Here is a 17544-nt window from a genome sequence, read left to right as displayed (position 1 = left end):
TATTCACAAATAATCTCCATCTCCATTCTTGCTTCACAAATGGCAGTCTCTATTGCTCTAAAAGCATCCTCTGTTGAATTATCTTTCACAAATGAAAAAGATGCCATTTTCTTTTGGCAGTGAACCAGTTCAGGAAGAAGTGACAGATCAAACCACAACATACCAGCACAAAGGAAAGGGAACTCTCCCCGGGTGTAGCCTATCTCTTTAGTACCCGCTAACCCATGTTGAACCAGAACCGCTGTTCACATGGAAACCTCCTCCACAGTGACTCGCCACTTTGAAGGCTCATGCTCCACTCTAGGGGCCAACCCATTCTAGGGAGCCCTTTCCTGCACAAAGGAAAGGGAACTCTCCCCGGGGCCAGCTAGTCTGGCCCCTAGCAAAACCACAGGGACCTGACTACCTCAGCTCTGCCAGCCTGTCTTGCCCCTATCAACTTTCTGTCACTCTGCCTTGCTGCCATACACTAGATGACTCACTCTACTCCTTGTGGTGTTCTTGCCACTATCATGGTTCCTCAGTGTGTTGATGATAGTCTTTCTGCTGCTTTGTCCCTTTATTGGTGCTTTGTGGTTTTTTCTGACACTCTTTCTGCTTGCTATGTTCCCCCTTCATTGTGCTATAGGATGTTGATGCCACTTGTCTTGCCACTTTGCCTGTCGTGCTGCCTTCGAGGGTTCATGCAACTGTTATCAGTGCTCTCTTTTGAAGCTGTGGTGTGTTTTTGACACTCTTGCTGCTGCTTTGCACCTCTGTTAAAGCACTCTTGCCACTCCTGGTACCCCTTTGCCCCTTTAAAGTGCCTTAGGCTATTCATGCCACTTTGGTGCCACTTTGCCACAGTCTAAGTACCTTGGAGCTCTTTTCTCGTTCTAATGATTGCTCTCCAGAAGTTTCATCAGAATTGATAAGAAAATCCCAATTCTGCAGCCAAAAATAGGCTGCAAATACTTCCCCCATTGACTTTAATGGCAAACGAAAAACGAATAAAACTAATAAACGAATTGGTTTTTCCCCTATGAAACTAATGCAATGAATTTGTGTCACAGCAAAACGAAAAACGAAACAAAACAAATGTTTTCCTTCTCCACATCCCTAACAATTAGTAGCCTGGTGATCTCTCCCACTTTCTCTGTTTGGCAGATGTGCATTGGTAAAAATGGTACTTCTCTCCAAAATTCTATACATGTTACACATGCTCCCATGTTGGTTAACTGTTAACGATTTAAAATGTCTGCGATCCTGCATTGCTAAATTTCTGTGGCGGGGCAAAGCCTTCTGCATTAAATACACTACTCTCAAACATTCCCGACAGGTGGGGGGGGGGGGAGGCTGCGGGATGCCAGATTTTCGGCTTTACAATGTCGCCTGCCAGCTGAGATTTGTGGGAGAGTGGCTGACAGATAGTCTGCTTGGGGCCCCCTGTTGGCCACAAGGGGGGGTGTCAAATAGGTTGAATGTGGAGGTTGCATGTGTATGAATGGGATCTTAGCAGGGGCAGTGTCTAGTACTTGGGACATTAGGCGCGGAGGGTGGGAGTTAATAAAAAAGAGGAAAAGCGGGAATTGCACTGTACGAGTTGCAGAGGATCGGTATGTACTTTTGTTACTGTTTGACATAATAAACTTGGTTGAGACATGCCCTTGTTGGAACTGATGTACTATACCGTTTATGTTTAGTGTATGGATGCATTTATTGCTGATAATAAAAACTATTTTGAAAAAAACCAAAAGGAGGATATGTACAGAATGGTGCCTCCCCTTCTTACTAACCTATACTGCACTAACTGAAGACAGGAATCACTTAGGGCTTAATGGTAATGTAACCAGAGGGTCCATTACACTTAGAACCCATCTGCGGATGTGTGCTGCTACAAAAATCAGCAACTGATTAACCACTGTAAGAGAGCAACACCCTTCCTCCTGATGACATGGCTGAACTGAGTGTTTGTGCCTGTGCTTTTTAATTAAACAAGAAGACAAGGGAGCTAGGTAAGTACTTTTCTAGTGTTTGTGCATGTGCCTTTTGATTAAACAAGAAGACCAGGGAGCTAGGAAAGTTCTTTTCTAGTGACTCTTGCAGGAGCATTGAGAGGAAAACATCATCTTGTGAGTATTGCTTTAGGAAATTTTAGAACTTAAAAAGTTCGGAGTAGAAGTGAAATAGTGGGGTATATTCATTAGTGTGTGTAATGTACCTCTAATAAAAACCAAGCCTAATATAATTAACCCTAGGGTCTGTCTTTCCCTCCCTGCCTCCCATCCCCATTCCCACCCACCCTAGCTCATCCTTTTGATTTATAGGCAAAAGACACTTTCAGATTAAAAATCAATTAGGCTTTTATCTAAAATACAGGATTGCCCCTGCCCTTAACAAGAGTTTAATTATCCCCTTAGAGGTCACTACCAGATTAATAGGGAATACAGCAATAAATTTAAGGGACTTTAATTTGCACATTCCTACTCCCTTAGCAACCTAAACTTAACTAAGAACTCAACAAAATTAAGATGAAGGCAGCAGGAGAAGGGGCCTTCCTGTCTTTTGCATCAAGTGCCGCATGTATGATTTGTTACCTGTTGGTAAAATGTTCTATGTGTGTACCTGGTGTAAAGAGTTCCTGGCTCTCAGAGACTGAGTTTGATCTCTGGAGGCTAGAGTGGCAGACCTGGAGGAGCTGAGATAGACAGAGAAGTATACAGATGAGACTTTCAGGGACATAGTAGCCAGGTCCTAACTCCAGTATGGCAATCCTTAGACTAGAGGAAGAAGGTTTCCTATTTGGAGAGCATCATCCTGGTGTAGTAGGAAAAGATCCTGTAGTAAGGACTTGCTCTCCAGGTGATACATTGTCCTCTTGCACTGAGGATGAATTTTCCAGGGCTACTGCCCAGGAGGAAAGGGTTAGATCAGCCATCATAGGTGGTGGTTCGATTATTAGGAATGTAGATAGCTGGGTGGCTGGTGAATGTAAGAATCGCCTGCCTAATACGAAGGTGCTGGACCTCAACTATTACTTAGATAGCATTTTAGACAGTGCTGGGGAGGAGCCGGCTGTCATGGAACATGTAGGCACCAATCACATAGGAAGGTGTGGTAGGGAGGTTCTAGAAGCCAAATTTAGGCTTTTAGATGGAAAGCTGAAATTCTCTGAAATGCTCCTTGTTCCACATACAGGTCCCCAGAGGCAGGAAGAGCTCCAGAATCTCAATGCATGGATGAGATGATGGTGCAAAGAAGAGGGATTGAATTTTGTAAGGAAGGCAGGAAACTTCCTTAAATAGGGGCATCAATCAGGACGCACCGCGGAACTAGGCCCCACCTTCGTTATCATAAAAGCGCGGCTAGTCTGCGCGCGCGTAGGGGCGTGGCCGACTGTGGGGACGCCGAGGTGCAGCGTGAGGCCTGGAGTGCGGCCGAAGGCCCGGCGACCGCCGCCGCAGGACTCGCCATGGCCGCGAGAGAGACCGGACCCGGACCCTGGAGGTGAGCGTTCCCGAGCGCGGGACGGCCGTGGGCGGGGCTCGTAACACTAAGCAATTTGGCAACGCAGTAATAATGGGAGCTTTCAGTTATCCCAATACCGACTGGGTAAATGTATCATCCGGACATGCTAGAGAGATAAAGTTCCTGGATGGAATAAATGACTGTTTCATGGAGTAATTGGTTCAGGAATTAACGAGAGAGGGAGCTATTTTAAATCTAATTCTTAGCAGAATGCAAGATTTGGTGAAAGTGGTAAAAATGGTGGGGCCACTTGGCAATAGTGATCATAATATGATCCAATTTGAATTAATGACTGTAAGGAGACAATAAGTAAATCTACAGCTCTAACACTAAACTTTCAAAAGGGAAACTTTGATAAAATGAGGAAGACAGGAAAATATCTGAAAGGTGCAGCTACAAAGGTTAAGTGTGTACAACAGGCAGGGACATTGTTAAAAATACCAACTTAGAAGCGCAGTCCAGGTGGAAGGAAGGCCAAACTCCTGCCAGCTTGGTTAAAAGGTGAAGTGAAAGAGGCTATTTTATAAAAAAAAAATAAAATTCCTTTAAAAATTGGAAGGATCCATCAGAAGAAAATAGTAAAAAACATAAACACTGGCAAGTTACATGTAAAACACTAATAAGACAAGCTAAGAGAGAATTTGAAAAGAAGATGGCTGTAGAGGCAAAAACTTATAAAAAAAAATTATTTCCAAAGCAAGAAATCTGTGAGGAAGTCAGTTGGGCTGTTAGATGATCAAGGGATTAAAGGGAATCTTGGGAAAAATAAGGCCATTGTAGAAAGACTAAATGAATTCTTTACTTCGGTGTTTAATAATGAAGATGTTGGGGAGATACCTGTTCTGCAGACAGTGTGCAAGGGTGATGATTCAGATAAACAGAACCAAATTATAGTGAACCTAGAAGATACAGTAGGCCAGATAAATCAACTGAAGAGTAACAAATTGCTTGGACCAGACGGTATACATCCCAGGGTTCTGAAAAAACTAAAAAATGAAATTTCAGACCTATTACTAGTAATTTGTAACCTATCATTAAAATCATCCATTGTACCTGAAGACTGGAAGGTGGTCAATGTAAGCCCGATATCTAAAAAAGGCTCCAGGGGTAATCTGGGAAACTATGAACCAGTGAACTTGACTTCAGTGCCGGGAAATATCATGGAAACTATTTAAATCACAGAACATATAGATAGACATGGTTTAATGAGATACAGCCAGAATGTACCCAAGAGAAGTTTTGCCTCACAAATCTGCTACATTTTTTTGAAGGAGTTAATAAACACCTAATACACCTAATACACCTAATACACCTAATACACCTAATTAATAAACACCTAATACACCTAATACACCTAATACACCTAATTTCCTCTCTTTCCTCCCTCATCCCCACCTACCCTCCTCCCCTTTCCTCACCCCCACCTTTAGGTACTTCCGTGCCCCCCTTCTGTTCAGCCGTCTAACATGCCCCTATCTCTTAGCTCGCTTACTCCTTTAACCCCCCTCCACCCCTCCTTCCCTCTTATCCACCTCCACCCCCTCCCCATCCCATCCCCTCCCCTCCCTCTTCCAACTCTACACAATTGTCCTTCTAGGACATTGCTATTATTTATGAATATTCTGTATATATTGATACTCTATATATATTTGTAAATTTCTGTAAATTTTGTTCATAACGTTTTTTCTGATTATCTCTCGCCCTTATCTCCCCCCCTCTTTTGTTCTCATGTTAACTCGTTTTATCTGTTTGATGTAAATCGCATCCTCATTTGTTTTCATGTTACTTCGTTATATCTGTTCGATGTAAAACGCCTTCCCAGGCGCCAATTTCAGTTACACTGTAAACCGATGTGATATCCCTGATGAACGTCGGTATATAAAATCTTAAATAAAAAAAAAAAAAAATGGTGGTAAAGGTGGACCAGTAGATGTGGCGTATTTGGATTTTAAAAATGCATTTGACAAAGTGCCCCATGACAGGCTTCTAAGTAAATGAAGATATCATGAGCTAGGAGGCAATGAACGTAAGATAATGAACCAATGGTTTTGGTTTGAAGGAATGTTGCTGGTTGACCATGATCAGTCATTAATGATAAAGAGCAAATGAGCATTGTCTGTGTATTACTAGCAATTACCGCCATACTCAAGCCATGATCAGTTACCTCCAGTCATGACAGAAGATGAGTCTTATGGCTCATAGGTCTGTAACAAGTGCTTTATAAAGCTTTCTATTCTTTTCTTCCAGGCTACGCATAAGGCGGTGGTGAGTGTTGAAGAGACAGGCACAGAGGCTGCAGCAGTTACTGCCATTGAAATGATGCAAATGTCTGTTCCTTTCACTGTAAAGTTGCAACGTCCTTTCCTGCTTCTGATATTCAATAATGAAACTAAAACCATACTCTTCATGGGAAAAGTTGCGGACCCTACTGCAAAGTAATTTCTATCCTGCTCTACCTGTCGAATGCAATTGTACTTTTACAATAAACAATACTGCAACAAGTGTAACCTGGAATTTCAGTTTGTTGTGCAGTTTTCCATTTTTCCTTTATGTTAAATACATTTTCTTAGGGGAATTTTTCAAAACTGTATTGGTAGTTGCAAAGTCCATGTGTAGGCAATGCATGCACTTTCCCTTTGAAAACTACCAAGGGGAAAAGTGCCTACAAAGATGTGCACCTGCTCTTTCTGCAGATGTTTCCTGTGAAAAACGTGCCTAAATTTGAAAATGCAAAACTACGTGCATTGTTTTTCCCACAACTTAAAGTATACATGTGGTTGATCATGCGCTTACTTTCCTCCAGGGAAGGGGGGTGGGCTAATCTTCAAAGTAATTGGCTTTTTAAAATTGCCCTCCACATGACCATTGTGGCTGATGAAAATTTTATGGGGAAAACATTTTAGAAAACAGAGTTTACTCTGAGCAGCTCAGGGATTTATAGAAGGCTACACCGAATGAAAACTGAACATATTACAACCTGGGCAACATTACCACAGAACACTGCCCCCTGGGTATCTAATCTTCACATTGGGCTGGGCTCATAAAGGTTCTTGAGGAGGGAGTCTGTACCATCACTAATCATCTTGCTGTACTAGAATTATTGCTCAAGGGTTGGATGATGGACTCCCACTCCCCAAAAGACGGCAGAAATAGTCACCTTTCAGAAGAGGAGCTTGCTCTTGCTATGTCCAGGAAGTTGGGTTTCTTTTTTCAATTAAAGACATTGATAGAAATGAAAGGCACCGCAAAATAAAGGAAGAAGAGGATTCAGTGAAAGAGAGAATAAGGAATGTCAAAGAAAGGCTTCTAGAGAGAGAATAAAGCAGGCCATCAATATTATTTCAATGCATTTCACGAATGGAAAAAAAAATTCCTTCTGATAGATGCAGTCATTGACGTGCAGTACCAGTCAATTGTAATATTACTCCTGGGGAATTCTGTACAATTGTATAGTACAGAATTCCCGCCTTGCACAGAATTAAAACAATTTCCTCAGAATTTGGCTGTGCGAGTCTGGAGACCAGAAGAGCAACCTTGATCCACTTAGCCTGGAAGTAAGAGGCTGCAGGATTCAGCCTGAGCAGGCCCGGAAGAGACAGCATCAGTAAAAGAGGGGGCCTGTGCGGGCTGGCATGTGGAAGGTAGTGCAGGGGGGGTTGAGTTTGCTGGGAGATTGCTAGTGTGGTGAAGTTGGGATGAGCTTGTCGGTACTCTGGGGGAATTCTGTGCAGCTGTGTAGTACAGAATTTGCAAAGAATTCCCCTCTGAAACAGAAATTCTAAAATTTGCTCAGAATTTGGCTGTTCAGGCCTAGAGAGAGGAAGAGCAGCTGTGAATCATGTGGCCTAGAAGAAGCTGAAGAATTTGGCTTGAGTGTGCCTGGAAATAACTGCAGTGTCACTATTAATAAGAGAGGGTGACTTGGGCTAGCATGTAGAAGGTAATGTGGAGGAGTTGAGCCTGCCAAGTCATCACTAGTATGATGAAGTCGGGATGAGCCTGCTGGGAAGAAGAAATCCAGTGCTGTGCAGTGGGGTCAGGTCGAGCATGCCAGAAGGTAGATTGTCAGGGAGGTGGGATGGAAATGGGGGAGAAGGGAAGACAGTGAGGCATAATGGGATCAAGATGAGAGGAGAGGAGAGCTGTGCTTTGACGTGAGAAGGACAAGAGAGCTGATAGGGACAAAGCATGGAGAACTGGATATGACTCTGGGGACATGGGAGAGAGTAACTGCAGGGGTAATCTGGGAAACTATAAACCGGTGAACCTGACTTCAGTGCTGGGAAATATCATGGAAACTATTTTAAAGAGCAAAATCACAGAACGTATAGATAGACATGGTTTAATGAGACACAGCCAGAATGCACCCAAGAGAAGTTTTGCCTCACAAATCTGCTACATTTTTTTGAAGGAGTTAATAAACATGGCGGTAAAGGTGGACCAGCTAGATGTGGCGTATTTGGATTTTAAAAAGGCATTTGACAAAGTGCCCCATGACAGGCTTTTAAGAAAACTAAGATATCATGGGCTAGGAGGCAATGAACATAAGATAATAAACCAATGGTTTTGGTTTGAAGGAATGTTGCTGGTTGACCATGGTCAGTCATTAATGATAAAGAGCAAATGAGCATTGTCTGTGTATTTGTAGCATTTACCACCATTCTCAAGCCATGATCAGTTACCTCCAGTCGTAACAGATGAATCCTATGGCTCATAGGTCTGTAACAAGTGCTTTATAAAGGTTTCTTTACTTTTCTTTCCTTTCAGGCTATTCAGAAGGCGATGGTGAGCTTTGACGAGACAGGCACAAAGGCTGCAGCAATTACTGCCATTGAAGTGATGCCAAATTCTGTTTCTCCCATTATATATTTTAACCGTCCTTTCCTGCTTGTGATATTCGATTGTAAACCTAAAACCCTATGCTTCATCGGAAAAGTCACGGACCCTACTGCAAAATAATTTCTATCCTGCTCTACATGTCAAATGCAATTGTACTTTTACAATAAACAGCACTGCAACAAGTGTAACTTGGAATTTCAGTTTGTTGTGAAGCTTTCCATTCTTCCTTTATGTTATAAATACATTTTCTTATGGGAATTTTTCAAAACTATATTGGTAGTTGTTGCGACCATCGCTGCCCGACGTCTCCACCCCGCCCGCCTTACCTCTGTGGTGACTCCCTCTTTGCTTGTTGGATGTTTGGCTGCCGTGACGTATAGCCGGCGCGCGCCGAGCTGCGCGGCCCACCCCCGTTCCCTCCGAGGCCGCTCCGAAATCGGAGCGGCCTCGGAGGGAATCCTCTAACGCCCTCCCCTAACCTTCCCCTCCCTTCCTCTACGTAACCCACCCGCCCGGCCCTGTCTAACCCCCCCCCCTTACCTTTGTTGGGGGATTTACGCCTCCCGGAGGGAGGCGTAAATCCCCGCGCGCCAGCGGGCCTCCTCCGCGCCGGGCCGCAACCTGGGGGCGGGTACGGAGGGCGCGGCCATGCCCCCGGACCGCCCAGGGCCGTAGCCACGCCCCCAGTACCCGCCCCCAAAACACTGCCGACACGCCCCCAAAACGGCACGCCGACAGGGACCGCCCCCCCGACACGCCCCCGACACACCCCCCTCGGAGAACCCCGGGACTTACGCGAGTCCCGGGGCTCTGCGCGCGCCGGTGGGCCTATGTAAAATAGGCGCACCGGCGCGCAGGGCCCTGCTCGCGTAAATCCGGGCGGATTTACGCGAGCAGGGCTCTGAAAATCCACCCCTTAGTGAACTTAATAGCAGGTAATGGACTTCTCCTCAAAGAACTTATCCAATCCTTTTTTAAACACAGCTATACTTACTGCACGAACCACATTCTCTGGCAACAAATTCCAGAGTTTAATTGTGCGTTGAGTAAAAAAGAACTTTCTCCGATTAGTTTTAAATATGCCCCATGCTAACTTCATGGAGTGTCCCCTAGTCTTTCTACTATCCGAAAGAGTAAATAACCGATTCACATCTACCCGTTCTAGACCTCTCATGATTTTAAACACCTCTATCATATCCCCCCTCAGTCGTCTCTTCTCCAAGCTGAAAAGTCCTAACCTCTTTAGTCTTTCCTCAAAGGGGAGTTGTTCCATTCCCCTTATCATTTTGGTAGCCCTTCTCTGTACCTTCTCCATCGCAATTATATCTTTTTTGAGATGCGGCGACCAGAATTGTACACAGTATTCAAGGTGCGGTCTCACCATGGAGCGATACAGAGGCATTATGACATTTTCCGTTTTATTCATCATTCCTTTTCTAATAATTCCCAACATTCTGTTTGCTTTTTTGACTGCCGCAGCACACTGAACCGACGATTTCAATGTGTTATCCACTATGACACCTAGATCTCTTTCTTGGGTTGTAGCACCTAATATGGAACCCAACATCGGGTAATTATAGCATGGGTTATTTTTCCCTATATGCATCACCTTGCACTTATCCACATTAAATTTCATCTGCCATTTGGATGCCCAATTTTCCAGTCTCACAAGGTCTTCCTGCAATTTATCACAATCTGCTTGTGATTTAACTACTCTGAACAATTTCATGTCATCGGCAAATTTGATTATCTCACTCGTCGTATTTCTTTCCAGATCATTTATAAATATATTGAACAGTAAGGGTCCCAATACAGATCCCTGAGGCACTCCACTGTCCACTCCCTTCCACTGAGAAAATTGCCCATTTAATCCTACTCTCTGTTTCCTGTCTTTTAGCCAGTTTGCAATCCACGAAAGGACATTGCCACCTATCCCATGACTTTTTACTTTTCCTAGAAGCCTCTCATGAGGAACTTTGTCAAACGCCTTCTGAAAATCCAAGTATACTATATCTACCGGTTCACCTTTATCCACATGTTTATTAACTCCTTCAAAAAAGTGAAGTAGATTTGTGAGGCAAGACTTGCCCTGGGTAAAGCCATGCTGACTTTGTTCCATTAAACCATGTCTTTCTATATGTTCTGTGATTTTGATGTTTAGAACACTTTCCACTATTTTTCCTGGCACTGAAGTCAGGCTAACCGGTCTGTAGTTTCCCGGATCGCCCCTGGAGCCCTTTTTAAATATTGGGGTTACATTTGCTATCCTCCAGTCTTCAGGTACAATGGATGATTTTAATGATAAGTTACAAATTTTTACTAATAGGTCTGAAATTTCATTTTTTAGTTCCTTCAGAACTCTGGGGTGTATACCATCCGGTCCAGGTGATTTACTACTCTTCAGTTTGTCAATCAGGCCTAGCACATCTTCTAGGTTCACCGTGATTTGATTCAGTCCATCTGAATCATTACCCATGAAAACCTTCTCCATTACGGGTACCTCCCCAACATCCTCTTCAGTAAACACCGAAGCAAAGAAATCATTTAATCTTTCCGCGATGGCCTTATCTTCTCTAAGTGCCCCTTTAACCCCTCGATCATCTAACGGTCCAACTGACTCCCTTACAGGCTTTCTGCTTCGGATATATTTAAAAAAGCTTTTACTGTGAGTTTTTGCCTCTACAGCCAACTTCTTTTCAAATTCTCTCTTAGCCTGTCTTATCAATGTCTTACATTTAACTTGCCAATGTTTATGCTTTATCCTATTTTCTTCTGTTGGATCCTTCTTCCAATTTTTGAATGAAGATCTTTTGGCTAAAATAGCTTCTTTCACCTCCCCTTTTAACCATGCCGGTAATCGTTTTGCCTTCTTTCCACCTTTCTTAATGTGTGAAATACATCTGGACTGTGCTTCTAGAATGGTATTTTTTAACAATGACCACGCCTCTTGGACATTTTTTACTTTTGTAGCTGCTCCTTTCAGTTTTTTTCCAACAATTTTTCTCATTTTATCAAAGTTTCCCTTTTGAAAGTTTAGCACGAGAGCCTTGGATTTGCACACTGTTCCTTTTCCAGTCATTAAATCAAATTTGATCATATTATGATCACTATTGCCAAGCGGCCCCACCACCGTTACCTCTCTCACCAAGTCCTGTGCTCCACTGAGAATTAGATCTAAAATTGCTCCCTCTCTCGTCGGTTCCACAACCAATTGCTCCATAAAGCTATCATTTATTCCATCCAGGAACGTTATCTCTCTAGCGTGACCCGATGATACATTTACCCAGTCTATATTGGGGTAATTGAAGTCTCCCATTATTACTGCACTACCAATTTGGTTAGCTTCCCTAATTTCTCTTAGCATTTCACTGTCCATCTCACCATCTTGACCAGGTGGACGGTAGTATACCCCTATCACTGTAGTCTTCCCTGATACACAAGGGATTTCTACCCATAAAGATTCAATTTTGTATTTAGTCTCATGCAGAATGTTTATCCTGTTGGACTCTATGCCATCCCGGACATAAAGCGCCACACCTCCTCCCGACTGCTCCTCTCTGTCATTGCGATATAATTTGTACCCCGGTATAGCACTGTCCCATTGGTTATCCTCTTTCCACCATGTCTCTGAGATGCCAATTAAGTCTATGTCATCATTTACTGCTATACATTCTAATTCTCCCATCTTACTTCTTAGACTTCTGGCATTAGCATACAAACATTTCAAAGTTTGTTTTTTGTTTGTATTTTTATTCTGCTTTTTAATTGATAGGGATAAGTTAGAATTTTTTAGCTCAGGTGAGTTTTTAGTTACAGGCACTTGGACTACTTTTCTAATTATTGGAACCTCACTGTCGGGATGCCCTAATTCTATTGCATCATTAGTATCCTTTAAAGATACATCTCTCCGAACCATGCGCTGCTGAGCGACTGTCGGCTTTCCCCTTTGTTCTAGTTTAAAAGCTGCTCTATCTCCTTTTTAAAGGTTAGCGCCAGCAGTCTGGTTCCACCCTGGTTAAGGTGGAGCCCATCCCTTCGGAAGAGACTCCCCCTTCCCCAAAAGGTTCCCCAGTTCCTAACAAAACTGAATCCCTCTTCCTTGCACCATCGTCTCATCCACGCATTGAGACTCCGGAGCTCTGCCTGCCTCTGGTGACCTGCGCATGGAACAGGGAGCATTTCAGAGAATGCTACCCTGGAGGTTCTGGATTTAATCTTTCTACCTAAGAGCCTGATATTAGTAAGGATACTCAAAAAAGAAGAAAACAATTCCTTATAATGAGACCAAAAGTATTGCATTTGGGAGCCTCTTTTACATTGAGGTTCCCTTGCAAATGCTTCAGTTTTTCAACCATCTTAACTTACTAAATTTATTATAGATAGAACTGTTGTTGAGGAGCATGTGGGGGTGACTCCTTAATAGTTATGAAGTTCTCTGATATTGAGAAAAGGTAATCCTACTCAGTCGTGACAGCCAATTTCTAGTTTTGTTATTTGAATATGTGGAATTAAACACCTTCCTATGTTATTGATCCCCCCTTATTAGAGGACTATAATACATGGTTTATGAATATTTTTCTGTAATATAATATGGAAATTGTGATGTTTAAATTTCTTTACCATGTAACTTTCTCGTGTTTCAAGGTTTACTTGATTGTGAATTTATGAAATTGATAAATTAAAAATTAAAAAAAAAGAAATGCTTTACCTTGATTGATCTTGTTCCTTCCTTGTGCATTCCCACCTCTGCTTCATTCTGTTTGGTTTCAGTGGCTTGCCTTGAGTATGGAAAAAATCTGTTATGCCTGTCGGTTGCAGACGGCTGCAACCACGAGTAGTCACTGCTGGTACCACTCTCCTTCTATCTCTGGGTCTGCTTGCTGCACGGGCCAGCCTACACTGCCACGTCCCGCAGGACTCTGTACGGCAGCATGGATGCTGCTACCTTCCACTACGATGTCTGGTCTTCCTAGGTGCGTGCGCGTGTCGCTGGCTCCACCTTTGAAGCCTCTTCGACGGGAACCTCGGGGGCAACCTTGTTTGATGATCTCATCACTCTCCGGTGCTTAAGCTCCACTCTCGCCCCCAGGAAGCTGACTTGGCAACAAGTTCCGTTCATGCCTACATATCCTGCCTTCGTGTTCCTGAAACGACGTTCTTAGCCTTGCCTCTGAACCTTGTCTGACACCCGCTCCTCGGGAGTCAGTGTGCGCTCCTTGAGGACTTGCTCTCCTGGCCTACCCCGCTCCTTGGGCTGGCTCTGCGCCTCCTAGGTTTCACTCTGCAAAAGCTGCTCTTCTTGGTTTTCCTTGGAACACAGCAACATACTGTGAGTTCTCTATGAGGCTTCCTGCTCCTTTGGCTCGAGCCTGCATCCTACACTTGATGACCTACGCACTCACACTCCTTGGGTCGTGCCTACTCTTCCTTCAGTGACTTGCCAGAGCTGCCCCACTCCTCTGGACTAAGCTCTTGGGTTTTCTCATACTGTCATCTACCCACTCCTCGGGTGGCCTCTACTTTAGACTGCCGACATCCTCAGCTCTCCAGGCTCTCACTGATGTCACTACAGCTACACCAACCTCGCTGTACTGCTCCGCCCCTCAGGGCTGCCTTCCTGGAGAACCTCCAGCATGGCTAGCTTTGCGCCCGCTCCGCGGTCCGGCTGGTGTCTCTCCCTTTGGGGTCTCTGGCCAGGGATCATCATCTTTCTGTCACATCACGAGAGTCACCTCCTGGTTCCTGGGAAATCCCTCATTACCGTGCCCAGAACTTCTACTGTGCCTGTACCTCGCCTCCCGATGGTGCAGACCTGTGGGGCTCCTCCCCCTTGGCCCAAGATGGAGTATCAACTCGCATCTTGGGCCAAGGGCCCAAATACCCACAAATCATAACAGATTGCCAAGTCCAGGCCATCCCTGGCCTGGCACAAAGAATCAGCGAACAACAAAAATTCTTGGAGTCTCTGGCTGCTGCCCTAGACATCCTGAGCACTCGTCTGGACGCCACTATGACTGCCACTACCACGTCAATCAAGCTCAATACCTCTACCTCTTCGCCGGCTCCTCAGCTGACTGTGCCCTTGCGGGCACCCCCACACTTCTCAGGGAACCCACTGATGTGTCAGGGTTTCCTGAATCAATGCAATATGCATTTTTGCTTGCAACCCACTTACTTCCCGGATGTGATCACCAAAATCACATATATATTGGCCCTTCTGGAAGGCAAGGCCCTGGCTTTGGCATCACCCCTCTGGGAGCGAGCAGATCCCATTCTCCAAGACCTTCCAGGGTTCCTAGCCCTGTTTTGGTCTGTTTTTGAAGACCCTGGCCGGCGCACCGTTTATGGGTCGACTCTTCTTCATCTTCAGCAGGACTCTCGCCCTTTAACGGACTATGTCACTGAATTTTGAACCCTCACATCTGAGTGCATTGGGACTCTGTCTGTCTGTGCTCCATCTTCCTTGAAGGGTTGAGTCCTCACATAAAGGATGAGCTGGATGCTCGCGAGTTTCCCTCTGCCTTGGATTTTCTGATTGACCTTACCGGACACATCGACTGTCAACTGCAAGAATGCACTCTTGAGTCCAGAACACTCCGGAGACCGGCATTAGGGCCGCCCTGAGCTCGACGCTCGTCCTCTCCTAAACCAACCGCTCCACCTACTCCTACGGAGGAGGATCCCATGCAAATGGGTAGGAGTAGGCTCTCGCCTAAGGAACACCATCATCGAGAACAGTCTAGCCTTTGTTTATATTGCGGTCAGCCTGGGCATGCCATTGCCTTGTGTCCAGTCTGTCCAGGAAACTACTGGGCCTAGATTATGCTGGAGAACTTCTCTTAGGCCTGACTTCTCCATCTCCTCCACTGACCGTTCCTGTGTCCATCAGGATGAACAACCAGGAATTCCATACCTTGGCTCTAGTGGACTCAGGGGCCAGAGGAAACTTCATTTTGAAGCAACTTATTCACCATTTGCGGATCCCCACCATTCGCTCTCCGGTTCCTTTGTTACTCTCATCAATCCACGGAGAACCCCTTCCTGGTGAGGTCACCCACACCACAGCTCCCATCCAGCTACGCACAGGGACCTTGCATGTGGAGACCATCTCATTCCACATCTTGGACAAGGCCATCCACCCAGTAGTGTTGGGACTACCCTGGCTTCAGCAGCACACTACACAGTTCGACTGGGCCACCTTACAACTCTCCCGATGGGGCTCCGCTTGTTACGAGAACTGCCTGGAACCTGTTTGCCAGTGACTTGCATGTCTACCGTGCCCTCTCTTCCCGGCTTCGCACCTCAATATGCATCTTTCACGATGTATTCTCCAAAAAGGCCGTGGACAGCTTACCACCTCATCGATCATATGACTGTGCGATAAATCTACTGTCTAACACAGAGCCTCCACGGGATAGGATTTACCCTCTTTCACAGTCAGAGACCCAAGCCATGTCAGAAAACCTTCGTGAAAATCTGGCCAAAGGCTTCATCCGGCCTTCCAAGTCACTGGCAGGGGCAGAGTTTTTCTTTGTAGGAAAAAAAGATGGCTCCCTATGCCCCTACATCGACTACCGAGGCCTAAACGAAATCACCATCAAGGATCGCTATCCTTTGCCACTCATCTCTGAGCTATTTGATAGGCTCCAAGGGGACGAAGATTTTTTCAAAATTAGATCTTCATAGAGACTATAATCTGGTCCGGATCTGCGAAGGCGACGAGTGGAAAACCGCCTTTAACACACATGATGGCCATTTTTAATACCTGGTAATGCCGTTTGGATTGTGCAATGCACCCGCGGAATATCAAAACTTGATCAACGAGTTTTTCAGAGACATGCTGTACCAGTGTGTCATCGTTTATCTTGATGACATTCTAGTCTACTCTCAAGACCTTCAAAGCCATTGCCGCAACATCTCCCAAGTTCTGCAATGCCTGCGAGAAAATCAACATTTCGCCAAACTCGAAAAGTTCTCTTTTGAACAAGAGACTGTGCCTTTCCTGGGCTAGGTAGTATCTAGCCAAGGGTTTAGGATGGACCCACAGAAGCTGAAGAGCATCCGTGATTGGCCTCAACCTACAGGCCTCAAGGCTCTCCAGAGGTTCCTTGGCTTCACCAATTACTACCGCTCTTTTATTCACCATTACTCCATGCTGAGAGTGCCACTCACTGCCATGACTCGCAAGGGCGCCAATGCTTCTCAGTGGTCACCAGAGGCTATGACTGCCTTTCAGGATCTCAAGTCTGCCTTCCTTAAAGAACCGTGTCTCCGCCATCCAGATCCTACACGTCCATTCATGGTAGAAGTCAACGCCGGGTAAGTCCAGGACCCTCTCCTCTCAGTAACGGTATTTCTGGTGGCCTATGATGCGCAAGGACACCCAAGCGTATGTCGAGTCCTGTCCTACTTATACTCGGCATAAGCCTCCGGCAGGGAAATCTTGGGGACTCCTTCAGCCACTCCTCATTCCCAGTGAACCCTGGACCCACATTGCCACCAATTTTTATTGTGGATTTGCCTGCCTCCAATCGGAATAACAACATATGGGTCACTGTCGACCACTTTTCTAAGATGGCGCATTTTGTGGCTCTACTGGGTCTTCCAACGGCACCTTAATTGGCTAAATTCTTCTTCAAACTTGTGTTTCAGCTCCATGGCCTCCCCAGACATATTCTCTTCGATCGTGGGGTTCAATTTACTGCACGCTTCTGGAAATCTCTTTAAAAGAAGTTCAATATTTCCTTGGACTTTACCTCAGCGTACCACCCTCATGCCAATGGCCAAACCGAGAGGACCAATAGGACCTTAAAACAGTTCCTGCGAGCACACTTGAGTTTACAGCAAGATGACTGGGCCAGTCTCCTTCCTTGGGCGGAGTTTGTGCTGAATTCCCACTTGTCTAGCTCCACGGGTACATCACCTTTTATGCTGGTCTATGGACGTCAACCTTTGCCACCACTTCCACTCCCGCTGTCAGTCGCTTCCCCAGCAGCGTAGGCAATGGCCCGAGAATTACATCAACTGTGGCAGAATACCCAACAGCTGCTTGAAAAGGCTGCCCAGAGATCAAAAAAGGCTTTCAACACCCATCACTGTGCTGCTCCCCAGTTTCAACCTGGAGATAAGGTATGGCTCGGCACTAAATTAATCCGTCTTAAGCTGCTTTCAGTCTGTTTTGCTCCAAGATTCATTGGA

The 17544-nt window shown here is 45.2% G+C and overlaps 1 pseudogene; it reads left to right on the top strand.

Annotated features, from left to right (window-relative positions):
• The window catches only part of LOC115089682, a 139890-nt pseudogene extending 133864 nt beyond the window's left edge, over positions 1–6026 (top strand).
• The last annotated feature ends 11518 nt before the right edge of the window (positions 6027–17544 follow it).

Source organism: Rhinatrema bivittatum, chromosome 4, assembly GCF_901001135.1.
Source record: "Rhinatrema bivittatum chromosome 4, aRhiBiv1.1, whole genome shotgun sequence".
Classification (NCBI taxonomy): Eukaryota; Metazoa; Chordata; class Amphibia; order Gymnophiona; family Rhinatrematidae; genus Rhinatrema; species Rhinatrema bivittatum.
Note: the sequence above shows the minus strand (reverse complement) of the source record. Positions and strands in the feature narration are given on the sequence as shown.